Raw genomic sequence first — 24,723 nt, 5'->3', positions numbered from 1 at the left:
GGCGGTGTTTAGAAGCAAAATAGATTTTTTCAGGAGGGTCAGGTAAAAAGAGAAATAAAAGAAATAGAAAATAATGAAGTGGAAGAAAATACACAGTAATCCTAACTGTGAATGTGAACGGAATGAGCTCACCCATTAAGTGGAAGCAGATAGCAGAATGGATCAAAAACAAGAATCCAACAATATATTGCATACAAGAGACACATTTGAAACAGAAAGACACAAAGAGTTAAAATAAAAAGCTCAAGCAGAATCTGAAATGCCTCACCTGAAATAAAAAAGACAGAGGTAGTGTCATGGGGGAAAATGGAGTACAGGGTTTGAGTAGGGGTTTGGGTCCTTAGGAATTCCTCTTTAAAGAATTACACCCTCTTGCACAGAAAAGCAATTAGAATAAGATGGTAGTTTATTTCAGGGCAAGGAAAGGGAGGGGAAGGGAACCCATTAAAGAAATCCTTGGACTTCTCATGGGGAGAGAGGTATGGCACAAAGTATGTGGCTTTGAGATACCAATCTCATCTAGCAGGAGACTGGCAGGTACTTTTATAGAGGACTGATGTGGGGGGTGGGGTGACCATCTGACTGTGGAAAGTTCCTTTAGTGAGGGAGGACCATCCCCCACTGGTGGTAGCTGGGGGAATTAGGTGAGGGGTGGAGGACCATCCCCCACTGATAGTGACTGGAGGAATTGGGTGAGGGGTAGCTAAGGAGCCACACCCAAACTTATCTCCCCAGGGGTAAGGGAGACCAGAATGAAGGGTGGAGGTCCCAAAGCTAGCTCAGTCTCAACTGGTTCCTCTTATCTCTCTAGGTGTATCTGTCCTCTGGTTTAGTTTCTCAAGGAGAAGATTGCTTGATGTGCCCCAGAGAACTTCTGGGGTGCTCTGCACACATAACAGTAGCAATCATGATATCAGACTTAATTAAAAGAGCTATTCAGGAAAACAGCATTTTTTTAAAGGTACCATAAGCAATGAATTTTTATATTAATAAAAATACCTTGTTTCCCTGATAAAAACTTATTATTTTTTCAAATACATACTGAGTATAGAATTGGGTCAAATTTATAAAATAAGAGTCATTCTCCTTTTGACAAATTATCAAAGGATATGAGCAGGCAACTTTCAGAAAAAGAAATCAAAGCTATCTATAATTATATGAAAAATGCTCTAAATAACTATTTATTAGAGAAATGGAAATTAAAAGAACTCTGAGGTATCACTTCATACCTATCAGAAATAACAAATGCTGGAAGGGATGAGGCAAATATAAGTACACCAATGAATTGTTGATAGAATTGTGAATTGGTCCAACCATTCTGGAAAATAATTAGGAACTATGCCCAAAGGACTATAAAATTGTGCAAGCCCTTTGATTCAGACATATATCTACTAGGTCTGTATCCTAAAGAGATGAAAGAAAAAGGACAAGGACCTACATGTACAAAAATGTTTATAGTAGTTCTTTCTTTTTAATAATAATGAACACTTTTATTTAAAGTTTTGAATTCCAAATTCTCTTCCTCATTCCCTTACTCCCTTCACCCACCCTGATGTGGCAAGCAATCAAATGCAGGATATTCATGTTCACTTATGTAGAAAATTACCATATTATTCATTTTGTATTAGAAAACTTGAATAAAAAGAAAAAACAAAAGAAAGTGAAAAATACCATGCTTCACACTGTTCAATTAATATCAGTGGTTTCTTTGGAGGTGGATAGTATGCTTTATCATTAGTCCTTTGGGATTGTCTTGGATTATTGTATTGCTGAGAATAGTTAAGTCATTCAGAATTCTTCATGGAATAATATTGCCATCCCTGTGCACAGTAGTTTCCAGGTTCTGCTCACTTCACTATACATCATCATACATCAGTTCATATAAGTTTTTCCAAGCCTTTCTGAAGTCATCCTGCTTGTCATTTCTTATAGCACAATAATATTCCATTACAATCATGTACCATAGCATGTTTAGCCATTCCCCGGTTGATGGGCATTCCTTGGATTTCCAATTCTTAGCCACCCCAAAAAGAGTTGGTATAAATATTTTTGTACAAATAGCTCATTTTTCTTTTGGGGCATGTCTTTGGTATATAAACCTAGCAGTAGTATTGCTGGATCAAAGGGTATGCATAGTTTTATAGCCCGTTGGGCATAGTTCCAAATTGCTCTCCAGAATGGTTGGAGCCATTCACAACTCCACCATCAACAGATTCATGTCCCAGTTTCCCCACATCCCCTTCAACATCCAATATTTCACATTTTTTGTTATATTTGACACACTCATAGGTGTGAGGTGATACCTCAGAGTTTTTTTTTAAATTTGCATTTCTCTGATCAATAGTGATTTGAGCATTGCTTATATGATTATAGATAGCTTTAATTTCTTAGGCCGAAAACTGCCTGTTTATATCCTTTGACCATTTATCAACTGGGGAATGAGGAAAATGACAAGGGAGAGGTAGAATTTATTTTTATAAATTTGATTCAGTTCTCTATATATTTGTGAATTGAGGCTTTTATCAAAGATACTTGTTTCAAAAATTCTTTTCCCATTTTTTGCTTTCCTTATAATTTATGTTGCATTGGTTTTGTGTGTGCAAAAGCTTTTAATTAATATTTTTAATATTATTAAAATATGTGTTTCACCTTTTGTATTGTTCTCTATATCTTTTTGATCCTAAATTTTTCCTTTGTTCATAAATATGACAGGTAACCTATGCCATGCTCCCTCCCTCTCTCTCTCTCTCTCTCTCTCTCTCTCTCTCTCTCTCCCTCTCTTTTTCCATTGGGACAATGAGGGTTAAATGACTTGCCCAGGTTCACTTGGCTAGTGTTAAGTGCCTAAGTCCAAATTTGAACTCAGGTCCTCCTGAATTCATGGACAGTGCTTTAACCACTGCACTACCAAGCTGCCCCCCCCTTTGCCATGCTCTATCAATTTGCTTATGGTATCACTCTTTATGTGTATATCATGTACCCTTCTTGACCTTATTTTAGTATATAGTGTGAGATATTGGTCTATACCTAGTTTCTGCTATACTGTTTTCCACTTTTCTCAGTGGTTTTTGTCAAATAATGATTTTTTGTTCTAAAATCTTGGATCTTTGGGTTTATTATATACTAGATTACTATAGCCATTTCCTATAGTGTAGTTTGTACCTATTCTATTCCACTGATCCACCTCTCTATTTTTTAGCCAGTACCAGACTGTTTTGATAATTACTGCTTTATAAAACAATTTGAGGTCTGGTACTGCCAGAATATCTTTCACATTTTTTTTTTCATCGATTCCCATGATACCTGGAGTATAGCAGTTATTTTTATGTTCCTCAAGCATATAAACCTAGCATATTTATAGGAGTGGAGAAATGGAAGGGGATTTCCATCAATTAGGGATTTGCTATAAAAGTTGTGGCATAGGATTATGTTGTAGTATTATTTATTCTATAAGAAAAAGGGGGTGGGTTCAGAAAACAACAAAAACAGAACAAAGATGTCAAGATTTATATGAACTAATGCAAAGTGAAGTGAGAAGAACCAGGAGATCATTGTGCACAGTAAAATAAATGCTGCTATGGTGATCTACTGTGAAATATTTGGCTCCAAATATTTGGTTCCAAAGAACTCTTGATTCAAAAATGCTACCTCCAAAGAGAGCTGAGTGCGAATTGAAGTATATCTTTGTCATTTTCTTTATTTTTTTCGCTTTCTTGAAATATAGCTAATATATAAATATATTTTATAAGATTTTGCATGTATAATTGATATTATATTGCTTGCCTTCTCAGTAAGTGGGGAAGGGTGTGAAAGGGAAGAGAATTTAAGAACTCAAAATTTAAAAAGAAAGGAATGTTAAAAATATAGAACATTTTTTAAAAAATATTTTTGGTAACTTTTAGGTAAGCAATTAAATAATGAGTATGGAAGAAAAGACCACAGAGGATAAAGAAGAGAATAAGAAAAAATCAAGTGGAAGCCCCTATTGAATATGATTTTCTCAAGTTTAGACATAAAAGGAAGGAGAGATATAGGATAAGAAGATAGACAGATAAAGTGAGGGGTTTTTGTTTTGTTTTGTTTTTGCAAGGACAGGGGAGGTAAGGGGAGGTTTGTAGAAAGCAGAGTAGCAGCCAGTATACAGTGAAAGATTGAATGTTAGTGGGAAAATAAGGAAAGTAGAGGAGGCAATCTACTGGTGAAGACAGGAACCTGGTTTTATAGTGGATAGGGTACTGGGACTGGTGTTATAAAGACCTTAGTTTCAAATCTGGATGTAGATACTTACTGTCTTTGTCACTGTGGTCAAACCATTTGATCTCTGTCTACCTCAGTTTCCTCAGCTCTAAATGGGGTTAATAATAACATTACCTTACAGGGTAGTTTTTAGGATCAAATTAGATAATATTTGCAAAACACTTAGCACATTATTTGACACATAAGAGGCTTTTAATCAATTTCTTCTCCATCCTTTCTTTCCTTCCTTCTCCCCTCCCTCCTTCCCTTCCCTTCCTTCCTTCCTTCCTTCCTTCCTTCCTTCCTTCCTTCCTTCCTTCCTTCCTTCCTTCCTTCCTTCCTTCCTTCCTTCCTTCCTTCCTTCCTTCCTTCCTTTCCTCCTTCTCTTTCTTCCTTCCCAATAGCATTAGCAAGGAGAAAAGCCACATCTTCAAGTCAGCTTGGGATGGAGTTGGAGATTGGAAGAAATCTGAATGATGGGGGATAAGAAGAGGAAGGCAAATCGTTTTTATTTTTTCCCAGTGAAGTATGAGGCAAGGTTCTCAGCTGAGAAAATGAGAGCTGGGTGTGTGTGTCATGGGAAGATTTAGGAAATATAAAAAAAACAACTCCTTCAATTCGGGCTAATTTTTTAAATAGAAGAATTTGAAGTTTATTGACATATAAGTTGTTCATAATATTATATAAACCAAGGTTATTTTACAATAATTTCCATAAAGACACAGTGCCATTGTAAAAATGCAAAATGTAATTTGGCATATAATTTGCTAATTGTCCATTGGAGCTTGAATCTCTATCTTTGGTGTTGTCAGAATCATTCTTTAACAACTTAGCAAATCAGATGCCAGTCACAATGGAGTCTTGACATTTTCAAGTGAGTTCCATGCCTCTACTAAGAAAATACTATAGAATTTCTAACATAACCAGGTGAAAGGAAAAATAAGATAATTGTGCATATTTTTAAGCCACTTTGAAAACTACTTCCCAATTAATGTTATTTCTAACTACTTACTAATCAGTTTCATGGTACCTATTGGGGACAAGTGAGTAAGAGACACTCTATTTTGGAACTATTACTCTGAAGCCACCAACATGCTTTTAAAAAAAATTCAACTTTATCCCCTCCTTCAATTCAGTCATTAAAATGGAGAGAATGGTACTCACTGCCTTCTAAATCTACGGTGCTTCATCTAATGATACTAGTGCTAGATGACATAATGTGAAAAAATCATGTGGAAAGATCATCCCACAGAAATAATCTGTATCATAAAAAGTTTGTAAAGCCATAAATAATTTCCTCTGCAAGATTAAGTAATTTGAGGTAATACTGTGGAGTAAAATTATTGTTTAGTGGAATGGTGTACACGCTTTTATATACATCATTTTTACTCTTTGTGTAATTTACTAGAATCATAGAGAGCTAAGGAATTTTTGGATAAAAATTTGTGAAATGCTGTAACAATATGAATTGCATCTCATATCTTGTAAGCACTCATTTCTGCATATTATAAGGAATAAAAAAGCAACTAAATATAAAGTTGCAACCAACTTATATCACTAAATTATAAGATGTATTTATGTATGTGTATAGTTATACTTATACATGTATACAATATAGATAGATATAGCGAGAATGAGACCTTAATATAGTCTCTTTATTACAGATATATTTCAATCTTAATGTTTCAATCTTTAGTGCTTCTCTATCTAAAAATGAATATTAACTCATTGAGGGAAAGGGAAGCATTTATTTTTGCCTTTTTATGACCAGAATCTAACATAATACCTGGAAAAATATGATAAGGCCTGATAAATGTCTGTAGAATTAGACTGAATTAAAAATTAAGAAATTTTAATTTTTAAAGAAATGTAAATGGTAACTAACAGCAATAACCCCAATGACGTTAAATCAAGATTTTTATTTTATATAAGGAAATCCAAAATTATTCAAATTCAGCCTCATTGTGCCTTGACATATATACACCTGATTTTGACTGCATTTCACAACATAGTAATAAACCCCTATAACTCTTGGCTATATAAGGGAGGATTAAAATGTTCCGGAATGTTTCAGAAGCCAGAGAAATGACAGACTCATGCATAATTTTTAAAGGGACATCTCAATCACTTCTTTCCCTTACCATTCTCTAAAGATAGTAGTAGATCATTGGTCAAGTTCCCTAAGTTACAAAGTAAAAGAGAACTGCTCCTGAAAATTGGAGCAGGGGGGAGGAGAGGGTAGGGCAGGGAAAAGAGGAAGAGAGAAAAACCAGAAACATTGCAAAATAATAATAATTAATTTTATCTGGAAAACAATTGTAAGCTACACTATTAGACAGCTACTGTAAAGAGGAAATACAGCTGAGTTTTGTTACAGAGCTGATTTTCTCATCTCATCTCCTCTTGATGTAGAATGATTTGTGGTGAGGATGAAAGATAATGAAAGGAAACCATAGTGCAGGAAATTGCTTCCCCTAGTGCTTCGAGTGAGCTTCAAAAGAAAAAAATATATAATAGAAAGCAAGATTTAGCTCATGTATCTGTCTCTTTCCCAGTCTATAGAACAAGGTAGGTTTTAGCTTAGTGCCCAAGTGAACAACAGGCTGTGGAGGCTCATTCATTCACTATGTAGATATTTGAAGTGATACACCTGGAGGCTAGGTTCTTGCCAAAGCTTGGCAGGGACTGTGATGAGATGAAATGGATGAAATTTTATATCTGGACAAAATAATAGGATATAAGTAAAGCTTTGGTACAGAGATAATCAACCCTGGGATCCATCAGTTTCAAACACTCAACTTAGTGTGACTGTAAAGATGTGTCTGTGTTTTTATATCAAAGACAGAAATATCATAATTATTTAGAAAAAACCCTCAGAGTCCCCAAGGCCATGTTTATTTTGTGCCCAAACCACCAGCCAAACAAATGAACTGTAAGTCAAAACAATTAATTGACAACATATAATTAAGGGGGGGAAAGGTCATTTGACTGAAATTTTAACTTGTCATTTGGTGTTGTTAGCAATCCTCCACACAACAGTGGTCATATATGCCCCCCCCACCCCGAGAAAGATGCTAGTTTCCCAGATGTTTTGAAGCACAAGTAAAGAATGTAATATAAACTCATTAGGGTCACATTAATCAGAGTCTTGATTAGCTATGCTACACTGAATGCAAGTCTTTGAAAAATTCATCTTATGAAGGGATAAAAATCATAGCATCAGTTAGCTGCTATAAGGAGACAGAATGAGTCAACTTTAGCATAATCCTCCAAAACAAATATGTGACTGATTTTGGGGAAGTCATATCCTTTATTTGCTTGAAGGGAGCATAACAGATATGGTGCTAAAACTCAATTTTCAGTATTTTAATTCCTCCTCATATATTACAACATCTGTCAATATTAATATATCCAAGACTTGCCCCAGGAATAAGCATTTTCTAAGACATGAATCAACAGGAAACAATTTCAAGGCAAGAAAAAAAAGCAATAAAAATAACACTAATATTAAACAAAGTCATTTTCTTTAACGAAATGCCCATCATTGGGAACTCAGTGACTAGGCTAGTTTTGTACAGCTTTTTGTATATCTGTGCAGTAAGACATTCCTCAGCTCCTTCAAGGAATTTATTACATAAAAGAAATTCATCTTAAATGTATGGCTAGCAAATCAAGGGAGTAAGGGGAGGGCAGTGGGATGGATGGATGACAATTAAACAGAACAAAAGAAAACTAACAAATTACTTTGGCTCAAATGCCCTTTGGAAAGCTTTCCTATAATTCTATATATCAGTCCTGTTATAAGACTTTTGCATAGGACAGCTTTAGAGTATAGAGGTTATAATGCTATAGCTTATTGGTAGTTCTTTAGAGCTAGAACTTCATTTCTTTCCTCTCCATTTCTCACACCTCACCACTAATCATTCTCCTACAATATGCTTTCCAATCCCACAATGTTACTGAAACTATTATTTTCCAAGATTATAAATAGCCTTTCAAAGGCTTAATCTGATGACCTTTATGATGTCCTCATGTACCTTAACCTTCCAGCAGAATTTGGCAGTTACTCACCTGTTTCCTTCTTAAAATTTATTTTTCCACTTGCCTTCCATGAAACTACTAACTGGCTTCACCTACAACTAACTCACTACCCTATCCTACTCATTTTAAGTGTTTTCCTTTTGCCCTTAAGTATATTTTCTTGTTATGTTTTGGCACTTTTTGGGGTGGGGTGTCATTGTTTTGTTTGTTTTTGTGGGGCAATGAGGGTTAAGTGACTTGCCCAAGATCACAGCTATTAAGCGTCAGGTGTCTGAGGCTGTATTTGAACTCAGGTCCTCCTGAATCCAGAGACGATGCTCTATCCACTGTGCCACCTAGCTGCTCCCGGCACTTCTTTTTTAATGACCTCATTCATTCCCTTTGGAGGAAGCATAGTACAGTAGAAAGGGAGAATGTTTTGTTTTTTTTAGTTGGAGGATCTGGATTCATTTACTGGCTCTGCTACTTATGGGGACCTTGTTGGGTAAGGCAGTCTTTCTGGACTTTTCTCACTTGTAAAATAAAAAGTTAGGATTAAATTCCTTCTTGAGGTTACTTCTTATTCTAAATCTTTGATCATATGATTTCCTATCAAGTATTCTTTCCATTAAACCCAATTTACAGTATAGCTCATGAAAAAAGGAAATATGAGAAAGAGAAAAAAATAGAGTTTGGGAAATCGAATTCAGGAGTTGCTGATGCAGGTTAGGAACTCTATAAATCCCAGATTTTTCCAAAACAGAATTTAGGGAGAGTGGGACCAGATGGTGTAATTGAAAACAGGTTTAACTTGAAGCTGCCCCAACCCCCACAAAAGCACAAAAGGGCCAAGGTCATAACGGACTAAAAGAGAAAACTAAACCTAGGTGAGGGACTTTCCAGAAAAAAAAGAGCAGACTAAGAATAAATGTTAGTAACCCCGCCCCCCACTCTGAAATGATGAGGGCTTAGGATATGACTCTGAATTGGTTAAGGGATTAAATGGAAAGCCTTGGGGAAAGACTGGTTTATGCTTTAATATATAAAGTAAAATAAATCATGAGGATGGATTTGTGATTTATCACAACAGTCAATAATGGATACCCTCAAAATTCCCTCACAGTATTTTAAGTTGAATTTTGCCAACTACATTGACTGTAGGTACTGGATTTGAGTGATTTAAATGTAGGAATGGGCAGTCAGTCAATAAGCACTTAGTAATCCTCTAATATGTGTTAGGCAAGGTGCTAAACTCTGGAGATAAAAGAAAGACAAAAATAAGTAATAATCTCCAGCAACAAAATAGTCATCACCATAAAAGAGAAAGTGAGGAAAGGCCAGTGATTAATCCAGTCCTAGGGCATCTTCAGGAAAATTGTACAGAGATACAACTAGAGCAGGACAATATGGATTCTCCAAGCTTTACCAAAACTTATAGGGTGCTAAAATCACTTTGCCACTTTTTGTATGTTAGAAACCATTGAATTAAGCACCTAGTTAACAAGAATAATTAGATAAACTAGAAATCTACCAGATGGCATGTTTCTTCCTCCAACTCCTGAGTTATTCCATTCTCTAAGAATGTGCCATTGGAGATCTGTACTAGTGATACTGGTTAGACTCTGAGCTAGGAAAGAATAGCAACTCCTCCCATGAACTTCATGATTTATGTAATTTAAAAAAATTGGATTAGAGACATATTTTCCTAGGGATGAGGTCTTTGGATGAATACCTTTGCTCTTAGTCCTTCATTAGTTGTAGTATAGCATTTTAAGTCACTTTACCTTGTGCCTCTGTTTCCTCATCTGAAGAGTAGGGACACTATTATATCTATATCACAGTGTTATCAGTCTCAAGTGAGATCTTTGTGAATTTATAGCAGAATATGAATGTAATGATGGTGGTGGTTGTGGTAGATAATTTAAGATTACTTAAAAGTAGTCAGGAGAGTTTAGATGGGGGCCTAGATTAGAAATTAATCAGAATTAGATAGATCAAAATAGAAGCCATTTTTCCAGATAGATAATAACCTTTTAGTTAGATACCCTCCAAAATCACTATCACCCAGTTAGACTGTAATATCCTTAAGTATCTCCCTTGATGATATATGAATTAATATAAGAACCATGCTTTATGATTGATTGTCTTCTTTGTTGTAGTGCCTATCACAGTGACTTGCACTTAAAAGGTATTCCATAATGACTGATTAATTGGTTCTTAGAATCCATTTGAACTACAACCAATATGGTATTATCATAATGTCCAGGTTTTTATCTCAATTTTCCCTGAGAATTGGCAATTTTTGTTTGTTTTTCCTTTCAATGTATTCATAAAACCTAAAAGATTTCAGTAAGTCTGAGTAAGCTTTTGATAAAATTCTGAATTTGGAGATCAACAAGAACAATTAAGTTTTACCTACCATTAAAATCAATATGAATACTCTAGGCAACAGTGCGATTTCTCCTAAATTCTTAGGCCAAGGTCCCATCATTCTTCCAAAAGACAGGCACATATGGAAAACAGAAGATAATTAATCCCCACCTCACCAAATAGCACAATTGTGGAGACTGGTAAGTTATGTCATATCAAATAAAATGGAAATATATTTTATTCTTTATCTTTTTTTTATTAGAAGGCAACAAAGCTGAGTTTGGTATCCTATGTAATGAAATAGTTCTTATCTTTTATTTCTCCCTAATGGACTCTGATGAAAAGCATTCCAGTAATGATTTCAGGATTCACTTTGAAAGTTTCAAACTAAAGGAAATGTCTTAAGTTATAAAACCAGTAATACTTGTAGTAGAATTAAGGAACTTGAGTTTCTATGTCAGCTAGGCAAATAAATGATTTTCAAAACTCTCTGGCAAAAAAATTCTCTATCATCTCTATGATAATTTTACAATTCCTTTTTCTAGGCAACTGATCCTCATTCTATGAATGATGAACTAGATTAGACAAAAATCTATGGAAGAGGGATTTTCTATGGCAAGGAAATCAAAGCTCTTTGATAGCTGTGTAAGATATTGTACTAGGTGACTGGGATACAAAGATATTTATACCTCTTTAGAATTCTCTAGAACAAACATTCTAACACAAAGCAAGGGACAGTAAAGTAAAAGGAGAGTGCAATACATTTCCTTGATCATTTTATTTTCATTGTTTAATGCAATGTGATTAGCACATACTAAACAATTAATACAAAAACTTCATTCATTCTTTCATTTATTCATTCATTCATTCATCAAACCTACTGATTGATTTCCAATAGGGTTATTCAATTTTATTTTATAAATTGGTTATTTTAGACCTGTGTTGCCTATCACTGTCTCATTTATGAAAAGGAAAAATACTACTCCCTTCTCTCTATCTCCCCCACACTTGAAGAACTAAAACACTGGGGAACAGGAGAAAATAATTGCAGCCAGCATATCTTGCTAGTAACATGGTTCCTTGCAAACCTACATTAATAATACAATTTGGTGTTCTTATAAAAAAGAACTTTATGAATAAAGTCTGTGCTAAAGTGACTCATTAGCTTGGGGAATTGACCCTGGGATAGCCTAAATGGCTATACTGATAAAGAATTTCCATTAGGTCCTAACAAAATAAAAGGACTCTAAGTGCAGTCCCAACAATGAATTATATGTATGATTTTTGAGGACCAGTCTAGCTAGCTTTATCAAGGTTCACCATCAAAGTTTTGGCAAACAGATAATTATGTTTTAAGTTATTGAAACTCTTAAAGAAAAGTTCTTGAAGTATAAGAGGTTTGTGTTTTCATGGGTGGAAGTTGAATCAATGTCAATAAAATAATGGATTTAAAAAATAATAGAACATTTAAGTGCCTATTGTGTGCAAAATAGTGTAGTAGCTGTTGGAGGAAAATTAAGTTTAGGTAAGGAGGTTCTCAAGATGTATTAGGAGGATGTTGTTAGGGAGGTGTTATTAAGGGAATGAGAAATGAAAAAAAGTTATAACATTTTACATGGTTAGTGCATAGGAAATTACACAAAGTAGTTAACAAGTTTAGGCTGCTAGGTGGTGCAGTGGATAAAGTGCTGGGTCTGAACTCAAGGAGACATCTTCCTAAGCTCAAATCTAGCCTCAGACATTTAGAAGGTATGTGACCCTGGCCAAGTCACTTGTCCCTGTTTGCCTCAGTTTCCTCATTTTAAAATGGTATGGTGAAGGAAATGGCAAGCCAGTTTAGTATCTTTGCCAATAAAACCCCAAATGAGGTTATGAAGAATTGGACACTCTTGGAAATGACTAAACAACAACAAAAGTTAATGAGGTCAGTGGGATATAGCCTTTTTGCACCTGGCAGAATTGAGAGTATTTTTCTATAAAACATCGCATTTGAGTAGGTGGAAAGTAATATGTGAACAAAGGTAGTGAGGGCAATGAATTTTGAAGTTGAAGTGTGGTTATATATATGTCATGCATATGTATAAGGAAACTATCTTTCATATGTATAATGTGAAATAGAACAAACAAGGACTAGTTTAATACAGGGGTTCTTAACTTTTTGTATCACAGAGTCCTTTGGAAAACTAGGGATCCCTTCTCAAGAATATTTTATAAATGTACAAAATATGTAGGATTGTAAAGGAAATACTATATATTGAAATATAGTCATCTAAATATATTTTAAATATGTTTTATGAACCCCATTTTTTTGTGGTAAGGCAATTGGGGTTAAGTGACTTGCCTAGGTCACATAGTTAGTAATTGTTAAATGTCTGAGGCTGGATTTGAACTCAGGTCCTCCTGAATCCAGGGCCGGTGCTCTATCCACTGAGCCACCTAGATGCCCCTTATAAACTCCATTTTAATAATATTGCAAGAAAAAGCTGAAAAGAAATATACTGAAGGAAAGAAAAGACCCTCAGAAATGAGAATTGAAAAAACAACTCTTATATCATACACACACAGATATCTATCTATCTATCTATTACCTTCCTTTTCCTTTCTTTTTATCTTTTTCTTGAATAAAGCTAACCCATTTTCCTCAAATTTTGATACTATTTCTTTATGTCCTTTTGACCTTTCTCCATTAATTATTGCATCTCTCATGTATTTCTTCTTTCCTTTCACAAAATAATATCTTTGTATTTATATTATTTTCCTTTCCAGATATATGCTTTCCCACTCCCACATATAGATCCAGCTCTTAAATTTAAGAATAAGTAATAAAGAACAACAAAGTACTTTCCTAAACTAAGATACTAAATGTTTCTCCTGTGGTTTTAGCATCTCCTCTATTGATTGTTCTTCATTATATAGATATATACATCTCTAATCTCATAAAACAAAATAAACACTCCTTAACCTTACCCCTTCCTAAAACATGATTTATTCCTGCCTCATTTGTTACCCTCAAAACTACTCAGTTTCGTAAATCTTAACTTCTTTTGCTATATCTCAACTGAAACAGCCCTATCCAAGGTCACTAATGGGGATAATACCATTAAATACCCACCCCATTCCCATTTCACTGCTTTCTGCAGCATTTGAGATTTTGGATGAATTCTTCCTTTTTGATGGCCTCTCCTTTGACTTTTACCATATGGCATCATGATAGTTAGCTTGATCTCTCTCTAGTTGTACCATTTGTTATATCAAAACACTTTTTTATGTATTTATATATTTTATATAATACTAAATTTAAAATAGATCTACAATGGTATGCTAGATCCAGATTGTATTGGATTGACAGTTGATTATTAAATGTTCCTTGTGGACCTTTATACCTCGTAAATTAGTAAATGCCACAGATTAGGGCTTGCGTAGTTCTTTCCTTGTTTTCTCCATTTAAGAAAGTTATGGAGAAAAATGTTAAAAATGCAAATTAAACTTAAAGTATGTCACACACACACACACATATATTTACTAGTGAGACAGTTTTAAAATATTTACCAGTATACTTCTTAATATATTTTACTTTAACCCTTGACTAGCAAGTTTTCTCTTTTAATAAAGATAGGTTTTTAAAAGTTCCAAAAAACCAAAATATTCATCAACTGTTTCTGACAATGTATGTATGCATGTATGTTACATTCCAAAAGTTGTAGTCTCACATATCTTCAACAAATAGATGTATTACACTCTGCTATAGCCCTCTGTACATACATAGTGTTTCAATTTCATTTTATTGTTCTTTCCATTTATATTATTTTTTGTCATTGTTCATACTGTTTCCCTGATTCTATTCATTTATTTGGACATCATTTGATGTTAGTTTTCCCATGCTATATTAATTTCTCATCTTTGTCATGTATTATGATATTCTATTTTATTAAAATATCCCAATGCAATCAAACTTTTCCCAGTTGATTGGTATACTTGTTTCTTCTAGTTATTTGCTAACAGCAAAAGTGTTATACTTATAAAAATATTTTGGAATTTGCATTTTTTATTGATTTCATAAGATTGTCAAGAATCTATTGTTTATTTATATTCTTTCATGTTCTTATATTGGGAATTTTCAATGTTTTTGGTTAATTCCCTTAGCTATCTTTCAGATATATTTAATGAATTTGTGCTTTCCCCAATTAAATGCTTTACTTCTTATCCTAGAATCATTATTTTGGTTTTTATAAAATACTAAAATTCATGTAATTATCAAAATGATCTATTTATCCTTTGTAGTAACCCCTATATATTATTTGGTTAAGCATACTCCACATGGACATAGCTGTGAAAGGTAAGAAATGAAATTTTCTTCCATTTAAAAACTTATTATCTTTAATATTCAATATATATGTATATCACTTTTTAATTAATCAGTTATTAATATTTATGGGGAAATATGGAGAAAGGGAAAGTAAGGGAGGGAAGAGTAAAGGAAAAGGAGGGAATGAAGGACAGAGAGAAGAGGAGGGACAGAGAGAATAGGAGAGAGAGAGAGGGGCAGGAAAAAATCGAAGGGGAAATACCTTCTCTTCTTTGTCAATTATATTAAAACATATGGCACGATAGATACATTTTCTTCTGAATTTACACAAACCAAAACCTATTCATCTTATCCATCCCTAAAAACTTTCCAAGGATAAATATACTTAAAGATTTGAGTAAGTAAATCTTTAAAGCATGAGACCTTGAAAGGTTTGTGTAATGCATTTTTAGGAAAAATAAATTTCTATCCTCATAGTTAAAAGAAAAAAAACATTTCTTGTTCTATTGCTAATACAATATCCAAAACATTTTAAGGAAAAAATGCTAATGTCAATTCAACAAATACAGATTTTATATGCTTAGCATGGTAGCAAGCACTATGAGGAAAAATATTTATAATAGAGATAACACACATATATGTATATATGTGTGCATGTGTATGTATATATATACACATATATATTCACAAACATATATAGACATAGATCTATCATCTCTCTACATACATGTATGTATACATATATGTGAGTGTATTCCTAACCCTTAAGTGACACAAAATATATCTCAATAATTTAATTCATAGGGTTATAATGTCCTGAAAGAGGCTTTAAAATTCATTAAGTATTATACCCTTCTTTTTGTAGAAAAAGAAGCACAGAAGAGGTGACTTGTCCAGAGATTCTTGTATTAAGTATCTCAACAGAGATTAGAACCCACATCTCTTTTACTCTGATGCCAGATTTCCATCAATTATGCAATAATGACTTTCCTGATTCAATTCAAAATGTTATCTATTGCATCCAAGACAAATAATCAGCAAGATAAGACAAATTAACCAATCAGGACCTAAATAAAATCATGTAAGATATGGGCACAGTAATCCATTAATAAGTATTTATTAAGAGTCTACTAATTGTTAGGTCAGTACTAAACAATGGGGATATAAATATGGGGGGGGGCGGGGAAGTGCCTACCTTTAAGGAGTATGTAGTCTAATGTAGGAAGTTTTTCTTAAGTTGTTTCTAAGGTATATTTGATTCCATGTGGTCCTATTTGGGGTTGTCTTGGCAAAGATATTTTAGGCATTTTCCATTTCCTTCTCCAGATTATTTTACAGATGAGAAAATGAGGCAAAAAGGGTTAAGTGACTTGTCCAAGGTCACAGAGAAAGTAAATGTCTGGGGCCAGATTTTAATTCAGGAAGATGAGTCTTTCTGATTTTACTTCCACCCCATCCCTGCTATCCACTGTACTACTAGCTTCCCCTAAAGCAAGAAGACAACACACAAAAGGAAACTGAAATAGAAGTGGGAAGGGAAGGTATTAAATGTTGTGGCATGGTGGAGAACGCAGAAAAGTGTTAAAGTAATGTAGCCAGGTAGAAAATGAGATCTCTCTGCTGAACTCCCTCCTTAAATGGAGGTGTAACGATTGGAATGATGGCACCTGCTGGAGACTTACTGTAGAAGAGTTCCGCCCATGAAGCGAAGGTCTTTGAGGGCAAGACCAGGAGTCTTTTCTTTGGCATCAGGAAGTGATGCAGGCTAGTGGGAGGAAGAAGGAAGGGACTAGCGCTCTGTCTTACGCTCTTTCCTTTGGACTCTGGTGGAGAGCGGAGCTAGAAATGTGCTCTTCCTTTAATAGATAGGAATCTAGGCCTTTCTCTTGCTTTACCAAATTCTTATTCTCCTTAATAAATGCTTAAAAGTTTAACCCTTGCTAAAGCTTATAATTTATTGGTGACCACTCATTAGATATTTTAGAGAGTTTAGCTTGAATTTTAGCCCTTAACAGAGGGTTTAGAGTTCATGATTCTGTTCTCCAATCAAAAGGGTGAAAAGTAGCTCTGCAAATAGAGGAGCAAAGAGTAGTGATGAGGTGTGAGTACCATGACTGACTGAATCTTGCAGCATGATGCTTTCCCAACTGTTTCCCAAGATATGGTGGATAATTCAGAGAATTCTCAAGGTAGTATAGCCAGAATGATGTTATTATTTTTTTTGTCCTTCATTTTCAAAGAGGACCAATGACATCAGAGGGTGATAGCTTGACTCTTGTATGAATTGGATTTAAGTGAGGCAGAGTTGCATAAAGTCATTCAGCTTTTCTCTCTTCCAGAGTCATTGAGGTCCAGTGGCAGGGAAAAAGTCAAGACTTAGCTTAGGATACAGTGGATGACCTTGGCATCTTCAGTGCCTGACTAAACTTTAAGTGCTCTACATGCCTGCTTCAGCTTCCTCCATGGCCATTGAGGCAAATTGTTCTCATCTATGCCCTCCTCTGGGGGAAGTCTTTAGATGCTTAGGGTAGCCACTGCACTCCTTACTCACCAATGACTTTGTTGCCCAGTGGTTACCTTCAACCTTGTTTAGTCCATCTGCAGAGATGGTTCACTGGGATGTGTCTACTATGCATGCTACAGCTTCTTCAAGCAACAGGTAAGAGTTGAGTGCCAGGTAGACATCAAAGGTGGAGAAGCAGCCTTGAACACTTGGCAAACCCTTATATGAGAGGTGGTAGTCCTCCTTGAATACCCATACACTGTTTGTAACCAAGAAGAAAATGAGGAGACATATGCGCTTAGCCCTCTCAAAAACTTCTGTTTTAGAGTACATGGCTCTGTCTTCTAATCTGAAGAGCAGCAGGTAGTGATGAGGTGTGTGTATTAGGGCTGATTGTATCTTGTTGCATAATGAAATTTTCTTAGTGAATATCTTCTTGGAACATGGTGAAGTCAGAGAAGTCCCACCATAATTCAGCCAGTAGGCAATGACTACAAATAGCTTCAAAATGTATTATTTTAATTTAAACACACATATACTCATATTTGAACATATATGTACACATATACACATAAAGATATATTTCATTACTTATATATTATATATACATCTATATCTATATACAGATATTTATGTATATATAATGATCTGTCATCATATATATATTTATATACATATATGTGAGTATATATATTATTTGCTTCATATTATTTAATGGAATGACTATAATTTAGTCATATGATAGCTGTGTGATCACTGGCAAGTCACTTAACCTCTCAAAGCATCAGGCAACCCAATGATACTTAGCAGCTGTTAAGATATAATAACAGCTAGAATTTATGTAGAGCTTTATGTTTAACATAGTACTTTGCAAACATAATTTCAATTTATCCTTGTAACTACCCTGTAAGGTTTGTGGTATAACTATTTATATTTCACAGATGAAGACACTGGGTTTGATAGACGTTAAGTCACTTACCTAAGGTCACAGAGCTACTGAGGCATGATTTGAACTAAGGTCCTCCTGACACCAAGAACAGCACAATAACCAATGCATAGATATAGATAGCTATAGAAAAAGCTATTTTGGTGTAGGGAGATCACATACTGATAAAATCACATACCCTTTTAAAAATGATATATCAATGTATTAATAATTATGGTCTTCTTAGCTCAGGGAACATAATATGTCAAAGGATAATTTTCCTATAATAAAATATCAGGTACATGAACATAGGCAATACATTTAGCTTTTCTGTTCCTCAATTTTTCTATCTATAAAATGAATTACACTTGATAGTCTCTATTATCCTTTAAAAATAATAGTCTGTGTATTAAAATGAAATAAAACTAATAAAAAGTAGGGAAAATAAGAATCACAGTATCATAGATTTTTCTAATTTTTTAGTATAGAGACATCTCTCTATATTTCTGCCACCTAATAGAGAGTTGCTAAGAGAACTGAGAGTCTAGTAAGTTATTTGCCCATGGTCCCTAGGTTGTTAGACCCCAAGAAGTTGGAGGTGGGACTTATTGTATGCAAAAAAATAGATATATTTTATAAATGTATTATATGTATTTATACATGCATGTGTATATGTGTGCATGTATGTGCACATTTGTGTGTGGCATGCTTATATACATATATGTGCATATGTGTATGTTTGTGTGTGTATATGGCATACATGTACCCTGAGGTATGCATAGCATGCTATAGTATAATTCATATAGTACCAGAATTCAGAAAGTAGAATTTTCCACTAAGTACATAAGGGATAGTCAAATCTTGCCTTGAATGAGAGAATTATAGTATGAAGTATGACCTGAATAGGCAGTGAACCAGTCACATAATGAGAAAGAGTTGGCAGATGGACAGCCTAAGTGCTCAAATAGTACTTTAAAAATGCTTGAAATATCAAAGGAAAGCCTCCAGCACATTCAATGGAACTTCAGCACAGGCTGACAGGAAATATGTAGTCAAAAGTCCAGTGCCCAGTTTGAGAAAACTTGGACACATAATTAGCAGGAAGGAGGGATTATGCCCATGCATGTGACTATCTCAAAATACGAAAATATTCACAAATGACGCTAATATTCTATTTCCCCCGTGGATACTTGATTTTTAAAGCTATTTGGTTGAATTCCAATTGGGGGTTTATAGTTCTGAGTGAAAATCAGACACAAAGACAGATGCATGTGGGCACACAAAAAGTCAGACTCCATTGAGAAAGATCTTAGAATAGATTCTGTTGACTGTGCCATCCACAGACAGTCAGGGCAAGTGGAGTATGAATTAGATTACCTTCACAAGGACCTTGTTTCAGTTTCTTCCTAGATCTTGGGATGAGGAATAAAAGGAGATTTCAGCTTCACTATTTGTAAGTATGGAAAGCACCAGTCAGTCAACAATCAGCAGGCAGTCTCATAAGAGAACAAGCAGGAGCTAAAGGAAGGTTTATTTTAGACTAGCTATAGGTTGAGCATAGCTGATGATAGGGACTCAGACATTCATCAAAGTCAAGAGTTGAAGAAGAGGAGTTATATCATACTGGGTAGAGTACTGCACCTAAAGAGTCAGAAAACTTAGTTTTGAGGACAGACTTTGTCATTCATTAGGTCTCTGACTTTAAGTAAGTCACAATAACTTCACTGATCCTAAGTTGTCCTATCAATATATCTGAGGATATTTGCACTATCTATATACGACATTGTTGAAAGGAAAGGACTTTTAAAATCCCCAAAAGCTTAGTAACTGTTATCTATTCCTTAGGATTTAGAACTAGTCATTCTGGTCATCAATCACAACTTCCTAATTTAATATATGAGGAACATGAAAACAGACCTGAAGATGGTAATTGACTTGCCCAAGATCCCACAGGAAGTTTCAGACCTGAGATCTGACCACAGTCATTGATTCCAAAGCCTCTGATTCTTTTTCCACCACAACATGCTGCTGAAACCAAAAGTAATAAAAAAACCTATTAAAATGGAGCAAAATTTCATTAACTAATGATACATTACCTATGAGGTAATACATTCTTAATTGGTAATAGATCTATAACTTCACTCCACATTAAAAATAAAATTAAGTATTTATCTAAACATTACAAAATTTTGAAAACCTGTAATTATTGCATATCTCTATGTAATTGCAGAATACTTCTTCATGTGATTAATAGAGTTTTCTCAGTAGAATTTCCTGGCATAAGTTAAATCTCACCAGACCAAAATGAACAATAATAGCCATAATCCAACCATAACACACTGTTATTAATTTTTCTCCATAGTATACTCAACAAATGGCTAAAAACCTTCAGTGGTTCCTCATTGAAAACGCTAAATTATTTTACCTAGCATTTAATGGCCTCATCATAAAAGCTAAAATATACCAACATGATTTTGGTTTTTTATTTTATTCTGGAGGTAATAAGGAGCCAATGGAATTGAATAAGTAGGAAGTGACATAGCCAGCCCTATGTTTTAGGAAACATCAATTTGACAGACAAGCAGTGGATACATTAGAGGGAGGAGAGACTTGAGGCAGGGAAAGCAACAACAACAAACAACAAAATGAACAAAACAGGAATGTGTACACGAAGGAGGAGAAAATAGAAGGAAGGGGAGAGAGAGACAGAGAGAGAGAGACAGAGAGAGAGAGAGAGAGAGAGAGAGAGAGAGAGAGAGAGAGAGAGAGAGAGAGAGAGAGAGAGAGAGAGAGAGAGGAAGGAGGAGGAGGAGGAGGAATAATGAAGAATATAATTTGGAAGCAATTGAAGGTTTACAAAGTTTAGACATAGTATCTAATTTTATCCTCAAAAAATCTGGTGAGGTAGATGCATTATCCTTATTTTGCAGGTGAGGAAACCTAGATTGAGAAAGGCTAAGTGACCTGCAAAGAATCATATAGTTTGCAATGCCTGAGGCAAAATTTGAAATCCAATTTTTTGAATTAAAATTGCCTACTATTCTACCTGGCTACTCATTTAGGCAAATAGTTAATCTTGGCCAGGGACTAAATTTGTTTTTCATACTTTTTGAAGACTATGTGGATTTTACTATATGGGATAATACAAAGCTAAATTATCATAAAGTTAATTCTTCAGGTAGTTTCATTTCTTAAAAAATGAATTTGATTTATTTATGGATAATATGATTTTTATTGACTCTTCTAACAGTTGAATTGACTACGGTATCATATCATAGGGTCATGGATTTAGATTTGGAAAGAAGCTTATATGCTATTGAGTCAAGTCCCCTCATTTTATACATGAGTGAACTTAGGTAAAGGAAAGATAAGTGACTTTCCCAGGGTCACATAGATAATTTCTAATAGAAGAATATACTACTTAAATAAGAATATGCAAGTTAAAGGCAAGTATTCCTTGCAGTTATATAGTAGTGATATGACTTACTCTTCAAAATGTAGGAAAATCAAATTCATCCTCCAATTTGGAGTCTTTTAGGGTAACAGATCAACTTTAAATCATTCATAAACTGTTAGATATATATAGGAACTCAAAATTCATTTGGTCTACTTTTTCCTCAGGGTAAGAACCCTCTTTATGACATCTCTGAAAGGGAGACCACTGGTTTTAAGCAACTTTTGGAATAATTATACATATATATGTATGTATGTATGTATATGTACATGTATATGCATATGTATGTGTATGTGTATGTGTATGTACACATATATAACAAGAATAATATATGCATAAATGTACATATATGTATATATGTATGTATATAGATACAGATCATTAGAATGTGAGCATGTTAGCAGGCATAGTGTTGGCCTTAGAAGATGTGCTCAAATCCTACCTGTCATACTGACCATGTGACCCTAAGCAAGGCAATAAATTCCTAAGATTTTGGGGCATCTCACTAAGATTAGAAGTTGTAGAATGTGTATTGACAAGCATGGGCATATTGAATTTCCTCCCAAGGAGTTCTCTATACTGATGGAATCATAGGTCCGGTATAAAATATATGTTTGCTAGGTATTCTAAATATTGTAGTGTACTTTTATTCTATTAAAGCTTATAATTGCACTAAGACTTTTGGGATATGTATAATTGTGTGTATACAGACACCTGAAAATCACAAAATGTCATTAGAAGGTCATTTGCTTAATTGTCTCTCATTGAAATTTCACATCTAATTGTAGTGTTTTATTCTTTACATACAACACAAAACATGTTTGGAAACTCTGAAAGTGTTTTCTTTTTCTCTACTTAGTAACAAGAATTATTGTATCAATTTTGGAACTGATCAAATTGACTCCACAACATTACTCACAATTGTCAATAGTGAAACATGATAGACATAGAGTATAAATCAAACCTGGACCTAAGTAAACATTTCCTTTTGATGTGACCTTGCTTTGATATCACTTTGACTTATAAGCAACTGTTTTCATCTCATAGTCAATTAGAGTTCCACATCAGGATTTTAATATGCAATATTACCCAATTTAAATAGCTGAAGATGTGATTCCCATCATTTCTTGACAGTAAAAGACATTGAGATTTTAAAACTCCATCTAATGACTAGTTCAGCATTAATGACTTCTCAAATAAAAGATGAGAACCACCTACTGAGTACATAAGTAACATTATAAGTTTTTTAAAAGGTATTTTTCCTTCCTAGAGATTTTGTTAAGTTTCAGGTTTATGTATAGCTATTGGTCTTTGGCAACACAGAATGCAACAATGAACAGAAAATCAAAATAATCACCCCATGACAATTTTATAACTAAATCACTATGATAGAGTAGAAAGAAAATTTATTCAAGATTCAGAGGACCTGAGTTCTAATCCTTCTTCTGACTCTAATTACATTTGTGACTTTGGTCAAGTCCCTTAACATTGTTGGACCTATAAAATAAGGAGTTTGGACTAGATAACCTCTGAGTTCCCCTTCCAGGTCTAGATTTATGAACCTGTGATCTAAAAAGGGAAAAGCTATGAATATTAAAACTGAAGAAATTATGCTAATAAAATTCCAGTACTGATTCTAATAATAATAATAACAACCATAAGACCTTAAACACTGAACCACTCTGTGCTTCAGGTTCTTTTTTCTTTGAAAATGAGATAGCTGAATTAGGCTGGTTTACTATTCCTTTCACTTCAAATGTTTTGCTTGACTGTGGATTTTCACAGCCAAAGAATTTGCCACCAGGTGACTGGAGATTAGCCTGACACTCAGAAAATAGATATGGTCTGTTACTCGGACAACACTGAATGGCTTTCCATGATTTAAAAAAAGATATTAAAGGTCCTTGGGGTCAGGAACTATTTCCTTATTGCCTTCATATCTCTGAGGCATAGCACACTCCCTCTTGCTACATGCGGCACTTAATAAATTCTTGTTTAGGAAATTAATGATCATATCTGAGCCAAAAAATTACCTCATAAGGTAGAGGCTAAAAAGTGATGATTTTCACTTTATAGAAGAGAAAACTTTGTGGTTAAAGAGACTTGCCCATTATCACATATCTATTATAATATCTAGGAATTATATAGCATTATTGTTTACAAAGTACTTTACAGATATTATCTCATTTGATCTTCCCCAAAACTCTGAAAGGAAGGTACTATTTTCATCCCCATTTTTCAGATGAGGAAAAAAAAAATTAACAGAGGTTAAGTAACTTGCCCAGTCTCAAGAAGCCCGTTTTGAATCAGGGCTTCCTAACTCCAGGTCCAGCATTCTATCTACTACACCATCTCATGAAATAGGATGCATGAGACTTTACACATCCAAGGATCCTTCAAGATAACCATAATGCTTAATGTATATTCAACCAACCAATCAATAAGTGCAAGTGATTGGTGATCAGACATTTCATTATTTTTATAGTGATGCCCTTGGTAAATACAGCAAAAAGGCCTTAGATAAAAAGAGGGAATGCCACTGAAGGGGATAAATTTGAATAGGAAGAGTATAAAGAAAGAGGACAAATTATAAACTTTGTTTAGGGGCAGGGCTTCTCTCTTTAACTGAGCAGAGAAACAGAATTTGTATGTAGAGGTGTCTTTTTTCTGGTTGTTGTTGTTGTTGTTATTGTTGTTGCTGTTGTTTTTCCCATGCACCTACCAACTAGGGAACTCTGGTTTCCATTATTCGTGATGATTTCATTCTTTTTTTTTTTAACATTGTTCAATATGAATAAAATAATTTTGTTCTCAAGAGTTTTATTAATTGAAGTTTCACTGTATGTGAAATATTTGACAGCCAGTAACAAGCAAGAAAAGAAAATGCTTGACATAGCTCCCTGTGGACA

At 34.3% G+C, this 24,723-nt stretch overlaps 1 protein-coding gene across 8 annotated transcripts in view; it reads right to left on the bottom strand.

The window, feature by feature from the left end:
- The window catches only part of SNTG1 (syntrophin gamma 1), a 1,086,140-nt gene that overhangs the window by 760,596 nt on the left and 300,821 nt on the right, over positions 1-24,723 (bottom strand). For 6 of the 8 annotated variants that reach the window (XM_043977923.1, XM_043977920.1, XM_043977919.1 and 3 more), the window contains one exon: positions 20,278-20,388. The exons of 1 other annotated variant lie outside the window; for it this stretch is intronic. The gene's annotated coding sequence lies outside the window, so the exon portion shown is untranslated. The remainder of the gene's footprint in view (positions 1-20,277; positions 20,389-24,723) is intronic. One more of the 8 variants, XM_043977921.1, reaches the window with a different exon arrangement.

Source organism: Dromiciops gliroides, chromosome 1 (assembly GCF_019393635.1).
Source record: "Dromiciops gliroides isolate mDroGli1 chromosome 1, mDroGli1.pri, whole genome shotgun sequence".
NCBI lineage: Eukaryota > Metazoa > Chordata > Mammalia > Microbiotheria > Microbiotheriidae > Dromiciops > Dromiciops gliroides.
Note: the sequence above shows the minus strand (reverse complement) of the source record. Positions and strands in the feature narration are given on the sequence as shown.